The sequence below is a fragment of the Gorilla gorilla genome, chromosome 23, assembly GCF_029281585.2.
Source record: "Gorilla gorilla gorilla isolate KB3781 chromosome 23, NHGRI_mGorGor1-v2.1_pri, whole genome shotgun sequence".
Lineage (NCBI taxonomy): Eukaryota > Metazoa > Chordata > Mammalia > Primates > Hominidae > Gorilla > Gorilla gorilla.
The window spans coordinates 37723757-37736938 of NC_086018.1; the positions used below are offsets into that span (position 1 = coordinate 37723757).

The window sequence follows — 13182 nt, forward strand, 5'->3', positions numbered from 1 at the left end:
AAAGATGCCACTGTTCTCAGGAAGCCCTTTCACTGTCTGCTTCTGTTCTCAGGAGCCAGCTAAGCTCTGCTTTATGCCATTGTCCCTGGACAACAATAAGTTTTGAAATGAAAGATGTTCTAATTGGATACAAAGGAGACACTTTCCAGATTCCAAGCCCAGACGGGAATAAAGACTCTACTTAGAGGGCAGAAGGAAGAACAATTCAGCCAGGATGCTCAGGGAACCCTAAATCATCTTCAGACTTCCCGAACTGTATGCAAACCTCTGAGACTCCGTGGCACAGGAGAGTAGCCAGCCCCGGACCCCGGGGGGCGGAGCACTTAGGGAGTGCCTGCCATAGAGAAGGCTTTGCACTTGTCCTCTGACTGAAGTTCCCCCACCGCCCTGTGCGTGGTTACCAGCCCCTCTGTTTTTCAGATGAGCAATGCAATACTCCCAAAGGCTAAGATAGCTTGCCCTAGGTCAAGGTCATCAGCCTTAACAGGTAGAGCCTATGTGGCTTCAATCCTTGCTCTGCCTATGGTAAAGTCCTTTCCAACTTATTATAGTGCCAGCCTTTAGTCTAAGGAGCAAAAGACCTAGATTCTGTTCCAAGCTTGTGTCTAGGAGGCCTTGGGTTAAGCACTGACTCATTTTGAAAGTGGTGATAATTTCTGTACCCATGAGTATGGCTGGATTTTGCTGCAGTAACACACATTCATGCTATACCCACTGCTGGCTAACTGGGGACCCTGCTCTGGGGGTCCTCCTTCTGGGACCTGGGCCACACCAGGGCAGGCAACAAGTGACTTGTAGCGGAAAGGCTTCAGCCGTATCCTTTAAGTGACATGGCCATGCCTAACTTCCAGGGGGTGGGGAGCGCCATTTCGCCTTTTCCCTGGGAGAAAGAGAACCAGGCACTCATGCCTACGATGGGATTTTCCCAGCTTGCTTCACTGGGTTGTTAGGATGGAGAGGGAATTGTGTATGATGTGCCTTGTGAGATATCAAGCCCTCTGCAGATGTAAATTACACACACAAAACACAAATGTAAATTACAAACATAAAACATGAATGTCTCATCGTTGTTGTCACTCCCGTCTTCAACATCATTCCAAGAATGAGCCGTGGCCGTCGGACGCATCCCCTTCCTGTCAGGACAAAAGACCCGGAGCAGACCTGCGCTGTGGCTGTGCGGGCTGCACTGGGTTCCTGGTGCGCTGATTGTCTTTCCATTTTTCCTTCCTCTGCCAAGGTTTCTATCATTATCCAATCCCAAAGCCACAGAAGCACCAGAATTTTACTAGACTTGGGCCCTAGAGCCTGATAGCAAGCCATCATGGTGCACAGCTACAGATGGAACGTGCTGGGTCTTTAAACTGTGACATGAACACTGTGGTTTTTATACCATTCCACGGGCCTCAGTGCCCTGCAGGGTGGTTGGGAGGTTTCTGGGAACACATTCAAGGGTGGGGTGCCCATTTGATTGTTTCTGTTTTGCTGTCCCTGGCCCTGTCCCGAAGCTATACCATAGGTTGGCTACCATGGCTTAAAAAAACATCTCTGAGAAAGATCCTGACAACCTCTAACAGTGTCTAAATGTCTGGCATTGAGGTTTATGCTTCCAAATGTCTTCCTTTTCTCTTTCCCTCAACCTCATTCCCCTTCCCTCAGCAACTCCATCTTTCTTTTGAGACGGAGTCTCACTCTGTGGCCCAGGCTGGAGTGCAGTGACACGATCTCGGCTCTCTGCAACCTCTGCCTCCCGGGTTCAAGTGATTCTCTTGCCTCAGCCTCCCGAGTAGCTGGGACCACAGGCACGCATCACCATGCCCAGCTAATTTTTGTATTTTCAGTAGAGACAGGGTTTCATCGTGTTGGCCAGGCTGGTCTCAAACGCCTGACCTCAAGTGACCCACCTGCTTCGGCCTCCCAAAGTGCTGGGATTACAGGTGTGAGCCACCGTGCCTGGCATCCTTCTCCTTTCTGATGACCTTGTCTCATCTTCCTCATGCTCCCCTCCACCCCACCCACCTGACACACACACACACACACACACACACACACACACACACCCCTTAAGCTCTAGCTTCCTTCTCTCTGCATCTCTTCTCTGATAGGACGTGTAGATAATGAAGTTTCAGGAAGACACCCTTGGCCTCAGACAGACCCGAATTCAATTCCTGATGCTCACTCTCGCTGGCTGGGTGATCTTGGGCCACTCCTAACCTCTCTGCACCTAGTTTCCTCACCATAGCTGGGGAAGGCAGCACCTTACAGGCTCACAAATGGGCCGGGGGTGACCGTGCCCGCCTTCTGCCTCCTGCCCTCCCTCTCCTCTCCCGCTGGTAGCCCTGCTCAGGGCCTGCACCTGCCTGCCCTGGACTCTCCCAACCCCCATGTGATGATGGAGCCCACCTGGGCCCGGCATTGGGAGGCCTCACTCCAGTCTCCAGTCTTCAGGGCTCCGGGCCTGCCCTTCCGAATCCAGCTGAGCAGGAGGAAGATGGGTGTGGCTGAAGCCTAAAGGTTGAGGTGGAGACTTGGGAGGTGGTGGGGCTTTGGCAAATGGGCAGCCCAGGAGCAGTGTGGGTGGGAGAACGGGATCTCCAAATCCCAGAAAGAACAGCTGCATCTGCCTAAAGAGAAGTCAGGGTAAGAATGAGAATTCCTTTATTATCACTTCTGACAATTTGGATTGGACTTCTTATCTGTGACTCTATTCAGAGGCTGGACCGCGTGGGTCCATGACTCATGGAACTGAATCTGCTCTGTATGGTACCTCCCACAGTGTAGGTGCTTGGGAAGCCCTAGTTCTGTCCTAAGTCCCCTGCCTGCTTGGATTCTCTGTTGCTTTCATGGCTTGGGCCCACCTCCATATGGCCATAAGAGCAGCCCCTCGGGAGGGCTCTGGGCTGGGTGCATCCTCACTCCAGGCTCACCCTCCAGCCATGCGGCTCTGTAGTCTCTGGCCCCCTTCCAGCCCTGGTGGAATCATTTGGCATTCTTGACCTGGTGCTTGGGCCAGCCTTGCAGCCTCTGCAGGGAGCCATTTCTGGCCACCGTAGGCCTGCCTCTCCCTCACCTCACCCAGCCTGCTCCCATCACTCCCTTTCCCAGAAGAGGCAGGAGAATGAGGGAATTAGGGTAACCAAGGGTTAAGGCAGAAGCAAAAGAACAACAGGTGCAGCCAGTTCTAGGCAAGATTGGGCAGCACACAGGCCACACCCTCCCTCGTGTCATAACAAGGCAGAAGTTTCCACCTCAGCCTCTGATTGGCTGCAAGCAAAGTCTCCACTTCAGCCTCTGATTGGTTGCAGGCCAATCCTTCATAGGGTGTAACCAATTGGAGGACTCTAAAGGGCACCTAGGGGTGTTACCAAACATTTGTGACTTAATAAAACCCTAATAGTGGCTCTTGAGCCGCTTGCTCCAGCCTGCTTCTGCTCTGCGGGTTGTGCTTTTGGGCTTTGATACATGTGTGCCTTCCTTACTCTGTTCTTTTGTTGCATTGTTTGTGTGTTTTGTTCAATTCTTTGTTCAACATGCCAAGAACCTGGACAACTCACAGCCAAGACCTTCCATCTGGTAACAAGAGAACTCGGGCAGGAAGAACCGTGCCCCACCCCACCTGAGGCTTGAGACACTTCCTAATGTTCCTGCTGGGCCCTGGCCCTGCTTGGCCCCAACTCCTTGTCCCCTCAGCTCTGCTTTCGCCGTCTCCAGGACATGGGATGCTAACAGAGGCCGTGGGTGAGGAGGAGCTCCTGAGCCAGGAAGGTGGCTGGCTTCACCGTCACCGGCCTGGTCCTCTGCGGGACAGACCTCAGAAGCGGACCCTCTTGAAGGCATGTTTGGAATAGGCCGATTCCTTTTGGGGTGGATGCTAATTCCTCCCAGTTTTGCTGGGGAGGGCCTGGCGGGCAAACTTCCATGCCTCCTTTGACCCAGAGCTGGTCTCCACCCACTAGCCAGTCAGGGGAAAGATCACCTGTAGGTCTCCACCTTCCTACAGCAGGCCAACACCTTCCTGCCTATTTCCCAACACCTCCCTGCAGAATCACAGAAATGGCAGAGTTGGAAGGGCCCACAGAGGGTCTGAGCACACCCCTCACAGGCTCTCATGTACAGCAGGGTCCCTTCGCTCATGCCAAGCCAGGGCCAGCGTCTAGGTCTTTGGACTCCCAGCTAAAGACACAGGCTTCCTCCTGTCTCCCCACCACCTGTCTCTGCACAAGTGGCTCAGGGACTTGCTCTGAAGTGAGCCCGAATAGCAGACATGACTCAGCTGTAAGCTATAGTGACGGCTCCCTGCCCTTCCCCCCAGCCCCCTTAAGCCTCACGCTGAGACTGCCATCCTGGCTCTCAACAGTCCAGCCAGATCCACTTGTCCTTCACGTGGGCACTGAATGCGTCTCCTTGCAGAACAGGTGTCTTCAAACCTCCCAGAGCTTTAAACACAAGGATCTTGCAGACTGAGGAAGGAGGGATGCTCACACCAGGAGAGGCAGCAGGGCCCCGCAGGACCCTGAGTCACACCTCCGGGTTTGGATTTCTGTGGCATGCGTTCACTGGTGTATTTAAATCACTCTCTCCTTTTCTTCTGCAGGCAGGTATCACTGAAGTATGCATATGGAGTTAGGTGCGCTTACGACGTGACTCCACTGTGTGTGGGTAGCAAGATCCATGTCCTCAAAGTGAAGGTCACCCTGAAACCCAGCCAAGGTCAGCACGTGCCATGGTTTGGAGGCAGAGCTGAAGGCAATCAGTGTATAATGGATGGAATTAGTTGTAGCCCATCCCACACTGTGATTTGGAGAGAGCTTATTTGTAAAAGAGCCTTTTTCTCTAGGTTGTTAGAAAGCAGCCACTGTGCAATGTAATATAAAAACAGCTGTAATTTTGGAAATTGTAACATGTCACCAAGTGATGCTGATGTCATGGAGTGAGAGAAGTTTCTAGGAGACAGGGAATTCAGAAGGAGAATGAGAAGGAGAGAATGGGTCAGAGCTTCAGAAGCCCCCTCTAGGGGATGGGCAGCTCTGTCTCTGGTGTGGCCATTGTCCCACCCTGATGGAATTCTTTCCCCAGCAGGTGTTTCCCAGATCTTTAGGATGCTTCAGGCACTGTGCTAGGTTCTGGTGACCCTGTCATTAAAGGACTTATGTGCTAGAAAGGACAGCAAGAGACTAGAAAAGGGATGAGGGTCCCTGCCTGCTTCTCTGACGTCCTTCTGTGTGGCTCTGCCATGTGTTCGGGACTCCCCTGCCTGAGCGACCTTCCTAAACTCGTCCTGGCCTCCGATGTCCTTCTCTGTGGCTCTGCCATGTGCTCGGGACTCCCCTGCCTGAGCAACCTTCCTAAACTCGTCCTGGCCTCCGATGTCCTTCTCTGTGGCTCTGCCATGTGCTCGGGACTCTCCTGCCTGAGTGGCCTTCCTAAACTCGTCCTGGCCTCAGGGCCTTTGCACACAGGGTCCCCTTTCCGCCCAGGATGTTTTTACCTTTTATCTTTTCAAGACTGGCTCCTCATCATGCAGATCTCAGCTCAAAGTTACCTATCTGGGGGAGTCTTTCTTGATTAGTCTTATTTTTTTGAGACGGTCTCACTCTGTTGCCCAGGCTGCAGTGCAGTGGCATGATCACGATTCACTGCAGCCTTGACCTCCCGGCCTCAGGTGATCCTCCTGCCTCAGCCTCCTGAGTAGCTGGGACTATAGGCATGTACCACCAGGCCTGGATAATTTTTGTATTTTTTTTTGTAAAGATAGGGTTTCTCCATGTTGCCCAGGCTGGGCTCAAACCCCTGGGCTCAAGCAATCCGTCTGCCTCAGCTCCCAAAGTGCTGGGATTACAGGCATGAGCCACTGTGCCTGGCTAGATTAGTTTTACTCTCTACCCTGTTTCTTATTAATTCTGTTTCATTTTCTTGACAGCTCTTACCACTCTCTGAAGTTCTTAGCTGTCTGTTGTCTGTTTCCCACTAACTGGAACGTGAGGTCCATGAGAATAGAGATCTTGCTTGTCTTGTTCTCTATTAGATCCTAAAAGCTAGCCTAGAATAGCCTAGAATAGTTCCTGGCACAGAGCAGGTGTGAAGTAAATATTTGTTGATGAATAAAGTTCCACAAATGTCTATTGAGCACCCACTCTATGCCAGCCCCTGTGCTAGGCACTAGGAAATTGTAAGTCAATTTACAATGTACTGTGCTGCCGGCCATATTTCATTTAATCTTTGTAAGTGCCTCATTAAGAGGGAACTGATATTCTTTCCATTTTGTGAACTAGAAAATGGAGACCAGCAGTATCAATAACCTGTGACTGTAGTTTATATTGCCAATTATTTTCTGCCCCAGTGACAGCAGGCTCGGCCACATGGCTCACTTTGGCCAAGAAAATAGGAGAGAAGCAACACTTGCAAGAAGTTGTAAAAGTCGTCGTGCCGTCCTGCTGGTGTTCTTTCTCCTCTGCCATGAGAATGTGGCCACTCCTTCAGCCCGGATCCCGGAAAGATGGAGATGTGAATCAGAGCCTCATCCGACAGCAGCTGATGTTTACCCCGAGTGAGAAACAAACCGTGAGTGCTCTAAGCCGCTGGGGACCGGGCTTGCTCCCACACCATAACTTCGCAAAAGCTGATGGAACGCATTGGCTTAAGGATTTTAAGAAGGGCATGCTTTCTGGGGGACACATCTGTGGTTAGCTAGAGATGCCTTAAAGAGGTGGGAAGATGCCAGGCAGCAGTTCATAGTCCCTAAAACGCTCACGTATTGTCCTATTGAACAGGTGCCCCCAGGTTTTCGGTCCGCCCGGCCCCCGCCGCCACCCCCCGCCGCCCCAGTCTCCTCTTCCCATGGCTTTTGGCTTTTCTCCCTGGTCTCCCGTGCTCTTCCTGACTTTATCCTGTGCTCACCACTAGAGCAGGCATGTGGGAAAATCACTTCACCTTCAAACCTCAGTTTCCCCATCTGTAAGAGGGAGGCTGACAATACCTGTCTGGATTATGTTTAGGATTAAGTGAATTAACATGGGGAAGTGCTTAGCCCTCCACGGTGTGCACTGAATGAGTGACTAAATAAACAAATGAATAGATCCTGGAGAGTCTGGAGCTAGAAGCTTCCCTGGCCCGTGAAGCGGTCTTTGGGTCTGGGCTATTCCAATCCACACTCTTTGGGCTTGAGTCCCTCCAGAAAGGCTGATAAAGTGAGCGTTTCTGAACCTACAAAAGTGAGGTGGCGGTGACCCCAGCAAAGGGCAGCCCTCCCAACAAGCATCGTTTTGAAGCAGGTGACAGCCTCATCTGCCCTGAGGTGGGGGTTGGGAGGTGAGTGTCTGTTAGAGCCCCCGACCAGAGGGACGCCGCCCTGGCACAGCTGTTCTCTTCTGAATGCTACTCCTTGGGACGCAGGCTCCTGGAGCAGGGCAATTGATTTCTGTATGGCAGACACAAAGGCCCACGCAAGGTGGGACCTGGAGAGGTGCTGCGACAGTCAGTCAGTTCCAGGCTGGGGTTTGGCCTATATCCTTTTCAAAGAAGGCAGGACATCAGCGACTTGGTACCCTTGGTGTATGCCAAAAAGCCAGGCACCGACAAATGCTCCTCCTTGTCAATTAATGGAACCGCGAGTTCAGCTGGAGGAGCATACACGTGTTGCGGAATCATCGAACAGCGTCAGGTCAACCTAAAATCCCAGGACTATGCGAGACGTGGGAATCATGGAGATGGGAGAAGGCGACTAATATTTTTTGAGCATCTTCTATGTCCGGGGCATCTTGTAAGCATGATTTCCTTTAATTCTCACAATAACCAGGCAAGGTGGGTATGGTGACTTTCCGAGGCAGTCGAAGGAACAGAGGCCTGGAAAGGCTGAGTACGATCTGGGGCCGCAGAGCCAGGAAGGGTCAGGGCCTGGGCTTAAACCAGGACGATCTGATCCCAAGAACTGTGCCTTCCAGAAGCAGGTGCCTCCCACACCTGTGTGTAGTTTCCTCATGGTGACAAGGCCACACAGAAGGGCTGGCCTTGGGTTACACTCTGTTCTGCTAGGATCAGAACTGGGCCAAGCCCAGTGAGTTCCCGGGGGGAGGTGCCTGCTTTTGTTGAAGTGTGTGTTCACATCTGAGTAGAGGAGAGGCTGCCTGTGGGAAAAGGGTTACAGGTCAAACTGTGTTCCTCAGAAAAGATATGCTGGAGTCCCAACCCCAGGTGCCTCTGCATGTGACCTTATTTGGAAACAGGGTCTTTATGAGGGTAATAAAAGGAAGATGTGGCCATGGGGTGAGCCCTAAGTCAATCTCCTGGTGCTGTTATCAAAGGGAAATTTGGAGGCAGAGACTGCCACGTGCTTAGGGAATGATGTGGAGAGGCACCAGGAGAAGGCTGTGGCCAGGCAGAGGACTGGGCAGTATACTCACAGGCCAAGGCACGCCACGGACTGCCGCCACCAGGAGAGTGGCAACAGAAAGGGGGCCTGTGCTGCATTCTCCCTCACACCCTCAGAGGGAACTGAGCCTGCTGATGCCTGTATCTCAGGCTCCCAGAACTGGGAGACCATCAGCTACTGGTATTTTAAGTCACTCAGTCTGTGGCTCCCTGTTAGGGCAGCCCCAGGGAACTAGTACAGGGGACATCATGGTGCACTTGGTTCCCCTCTGCTGTTGGAACCCCTCATCTTGGTTCCCAGTGACGACAGCCCTCTTCCTCTGCAAAATCAGGGCCCTGTAGCAAACAGAACAGCTCAGCTTCTGGCCGAGGGCTTTGGTGATGCTTCTGGTAACACCAGTATTCGCACTGGAAGTCGCCCCCCGTCCCCCGCCTCTGCCCCCAAAGAGCTGTGGTAAAGATTGTGTTCTTATCGTATCACATTGTAAGTGCCGCTGTGTTGCCCAAGGGATAGATGAACACTCCGCAAGGCCTGGAGACCTGGGCATTCCTCCCGCAGAGAAATCACGGGAAAGACACGTGCTCACTCCCAACCCTGTCCCACTCCCAGGGTTATTTACAAACTCTTTAACATTTGCAATTTTAATGAATTAATTGATTGTCTATTAATATTGAAGCATCTGTATTTATTTTTCCATGTGGTAATGGTCACATGCTAAGAAAGTGGCAAACACCGCTATGCTCTAACGGTAAGCAGCGGAACAGCATCACCACAAACCGCAGCAGATTAGTCGCTGAAATTCACCCTCTTACCGATTGTCATTTAGGCATCTAGACGAAATCAGTGATAACCGCCCTCCTGCTTCGGCTCTGCAGACTCTGAGGGGTCCTGGTTTTGTGTAACATCATTTCCAATAACTTTGACCTTCTTAGAGGAAGAAGCCAAGATTAATGAGCCACATGAAAGCACTAATTTCCATATATTAGAGATGATGAAATATGTCGATGGCTTAAACAAAGCTAATCTACGAGATTAAGAATATAGAGGCCGGGCGCGGTGGCTCACGCCTGTAATCCCAGCACTTTGGGAGGCTGAGGCGGGCAGACCACAAGGTCAGGAGATCGAGACCATACTGGCTAACATGGTGAAACCCCGTCTCTACCAAAAAATACAAAAAAAAACAATTAGCCAGGCGTGGTGGCAGGCACCTGTAGTCCCAGCTACTTGGGAGGCTGAGGCAGGAGAATGGCCTGAACCCAGAAGGTGGAGCCTGCAGTGAGCCGAGATCGCGCCACTGCACTCCATGCTGGGTAACAGAGCGAGACTCCGTCTCAAAAAAAGAAAAAAAAAAGAAAAAAAAAATATATATGTGACAATTTTAAGGGCAGGGACTCCATGTTGAGTTGTTGGCAGCTGACTGAATCCTGATGCTTCCCTGTGCTAGGGGAGGGGGCTGGGGGCCGTATAACCAGCGGGAGAGGATGCCTCCTGTTATGGACTGAATGTGTCCCTCCCAAATTCAGATGTCAAAACTCTAACCTATAATGTGATGATATTAGGAGGTGGGGCCTTTGGGGGGTAATTAGGTCACGAGGGTGGGGCCCTCATGTGGGATTACTGCCCTTATAAAGGAGACCCCAGAAAGCTCTCTCACCCTCTTTCCTGCCTCATGAGGCTGTAATGAGAAGTTTTCTAGAACTGTGAGGGCTATGTTTCTCTTGTCTGCAAGTCACCCAGCCAATGGCCTTTTGTTACAGCAGCGCAAATGACTAAGACATGGCTCGCATCAGAAATCTTGAGGGAGGCACCAGCCCACTGCTCAGAGCTGTGTGACCTCAAGCTAGTGACCCAGCCTCTCTGAGTCCTCCATTCCTCCTCTGCCTAGCTCTCCAGGGGGCAATGAGGCCAAACAGAGATGTGGTAAGTGCTTTGCCGACTGTACAGTGCTCCACAAGTGTCAGGAAGCACAAGGCCCAGGGGACTTGGCCAGACTGAGCAGTGGACACCTTCTGAGGCAAACAACCAGTGTATCCTGCTAACTTGTGGGTTCACTTTTTCCTCCCAGAGCTTCCTACAGTAAAATAAATAAAGCAGAGAACCACAGGCCCCTGGATGACACTTGGCAGCCACCCCCACCCCCGCCAAGCAGCAGGTAAGAGCTGTGGGACCCCTTGTTCCTAAGCCACACACTATTCCTGTCCTTGGCGGGGACCACGGCTAGTTAAGGCGATAATTGCAGCCATCCTTATCAATACAGCAATGACAATTTAGAGGCAGAGGTGGCAGAAACACACTCAATAGTGGTCCCCACAGACAAGTGAGTACACCGGCACCCATCTGTTGAGCTGCAGACAAATTCCCCTGGGAAGGACAAGACGTGGTCAGGAGCAGAGCTCAGTGGAAAGGCCACCCCCTCTGCTGGGCAGCCTTTGTGGAGAGGGTTCAGAAAGCCCATCCCCCTGCAGGTCTCACAGCTTCTGGTGGCTCCTATTTACTTTGGGGCACACAGGAGGATCTGATGGACAGGGCTGGAGGTGCAGCTCCTGTGCCTCTGTAAGGGTCCCTTCCTCGTGTACATATGAACACACCAGAGTTTTGGCTAAATGGTTCCTTGACAGCCCCAGGGGGAACAATGAAGCAGTGAGCCTGCTGGGCCTGCCCCCTGGAGACCATGCCTCCCTGCCTGCCGGCAAGACCAACCTCCCGCCCCTGCCTGCTTCTGTCATCCTCCAATCAGCTTCTCAGTGAGGTCCCATCGGTCCCTTCTCCAAAGGCTTTCCGGCTGCCAGCTGATGCTGTCTGCAGTGGGTCTGCTACTGACTTGCCATTCTGACCTTGTGAAATGGAGAGAAGCTCTCGGCGCTGCTGGTCCCCAGGAGTTAGATCTGTTCTCCTGTGAGATCGGCTAAACCTGGCCTTCTTACTGGCGCGGGGTGACGGGCTTGTTTGCCTCTTTTGCTGGTTCTCTTTATCCTTGGAATTGGTGCTTTTCACATTGTGTTTACCCTCACATTTGGCTTAATCCAGTGAGGTGCTGTTTCTCATTTTTCCCCCTGACTTTTGGCTTTGGGGAGGTGGCGAGGGCATGCACAGGTGGAACAGAACAGGTTTTATGTGAACAGAAGCTGCTCCTTTGGGGTTGGTGGCCCTCCCGGCCACTCCCCTACACAATGCGTGTGGAGGGAAAGCAGACGCCCATCGGCAGCGCAGGGTTGATGAAACTAACCCTGCTAAAGAGACACTACTAAGTGCCCCCACTTTATTTTTCAAAAGTATGGACATATTATTGCTTTATGTTCCTGAATTCATATTTTTTTCTTTAGTCTCTGTTGGCTATTTCTGGGTTGCTCTGTGTGATTTTCAGGAGCATATTACATACTCCAGAGACAGAGACCCCATTGTAGTAAATGAAAATTCTCCCCCAGGGTGAAACAGTGACAACAGTCCCCAATTAAAATCAAAGTGTGTGGGGAGCTCCATGACATTCTCGAGGTTTGATTAGGTGAGAAAGAGAAATTGGGACAGGCTCTTCATCTCCAAACCAGCTCTAAAAATGTTCTACTCCTGTCCCAGCCTCTGCTAATTTGGGTCTTGACATGAAAGGGGCAGGGAAGGGATTGGGAAGTGTGGGTGGAGGCAGACAACTCTTCAGAAATGGGAGCCACCAAAAGAAGATCCAGAGGGTCTGGGGTGCGGCTGCAGCCCAGCAGCTCCTGGCAGTGGGACTGGGGCAGCCTGAGAGCAGGATGAGACTGAGGGGCAGGGGTGGAAAGGCAGAAGCAAGGGATGGCCCGGCTGGACCTGTTCCCCTTCTTCCCGTCTGCCTGGCCCAGCCAATGGCACCAACTGTGAGGCAGTGTGTAGCTCTAAGCAAGACCATGGTTCAAGGTCTGGCTTTGACCCTGACTACTGCCGGTGTGGCCCTGGACAAGTTCCTTAGCTCATTTTAGTCTCTGTTTTCTCATATACAACGTGATGATCTAATACCTTCCCGGTAGGGTTGTTAAGAGGATTAAAACATGCTCGTGACATTGTTAGTGTTCGTTAAGTGTCAACTACTATTATTATTATTAAACCGGAATTCTGGAGCTCATCCCTATTTAGAGATAGAGTCTCACTATGTTGTCCAGGGTGGCCTTGAACTCCTGGGCTCAAGCAACCCTCCTGCTTCAGTCTCATGAGTAGCTAAAACTACAGGCTCCACTGCACCTGGCTTCAACCCCATTTTTAACATTTATTTTATTTTTTAAGGTTTTCTTTTTTTTTCTTTTACCTTAAGTTCTGAGATACATGTGCAGAATGTGCAGGCTTGTTACATAGGTATACATGTGCCATGATGCTTTGCTGCACCTATCAACCCGTCTTTTAGGTTTTAAGCCCCGCATGCATTAGGTGTTTGTTCTAATGCTCTCCGTCCCCTTGTCCCCTCCCCACCCCCAACAGGCCCCAGTGTGTGATGTTCCCCTCCCTGTGTCCATGTGTTCTCATTGTTCAACTCCCACTTATGAGTGAGAACATGAGGTGTTTGGTTTTCTGTTCCTGTGATAGTTTGCTGAGAATGATGGCTTCCAGCTTCATCCATGTCCTTGCAAAGGACATGATCTCATTCTTTTTTATGGCTGCATAATATTCCATGGTGTACATGTGCCACAGTTTCTTTATCCAGTGTATAATTGATGGGCATTTGGGTTGGTTCCAAGTCTTTGCTCCTGTAAATAGTGCTGCAATAAACATACGTGTGCATGTGTCTTTATAGTAGAATAATTTATAATCCTTTGGGTATATACCCAGTAATGGGATTGCTGGGTCAAATGGTA

At 51.3% G+C, this 13182-nt stretch overlaps 1 long non-coding RNA gene across 1 annotated transcript; it reads right to left on the reverse strand.

Annotated features, from left to right (window-relative positions):
• Positions 1 to 1117: 1117 nt before the first annotated feature.
• LOC129529514 (uncharacterized) lies at positions 1118 to 3133 on the reverse strand. The gene is made up of 3 exons (XR_008675057.2): positions 2925 to 3133; positions 2401 to 2621; positions 1118 to 1433 (listed from the first exon to the last, which is right to left on the reverse strand). It is a non-coding gene; the product is annotated as an uncharacterized lncRNA (long non-coding RNA).
• Positions 3134 to 13182: the final 10049 nt, after the last annotated feature.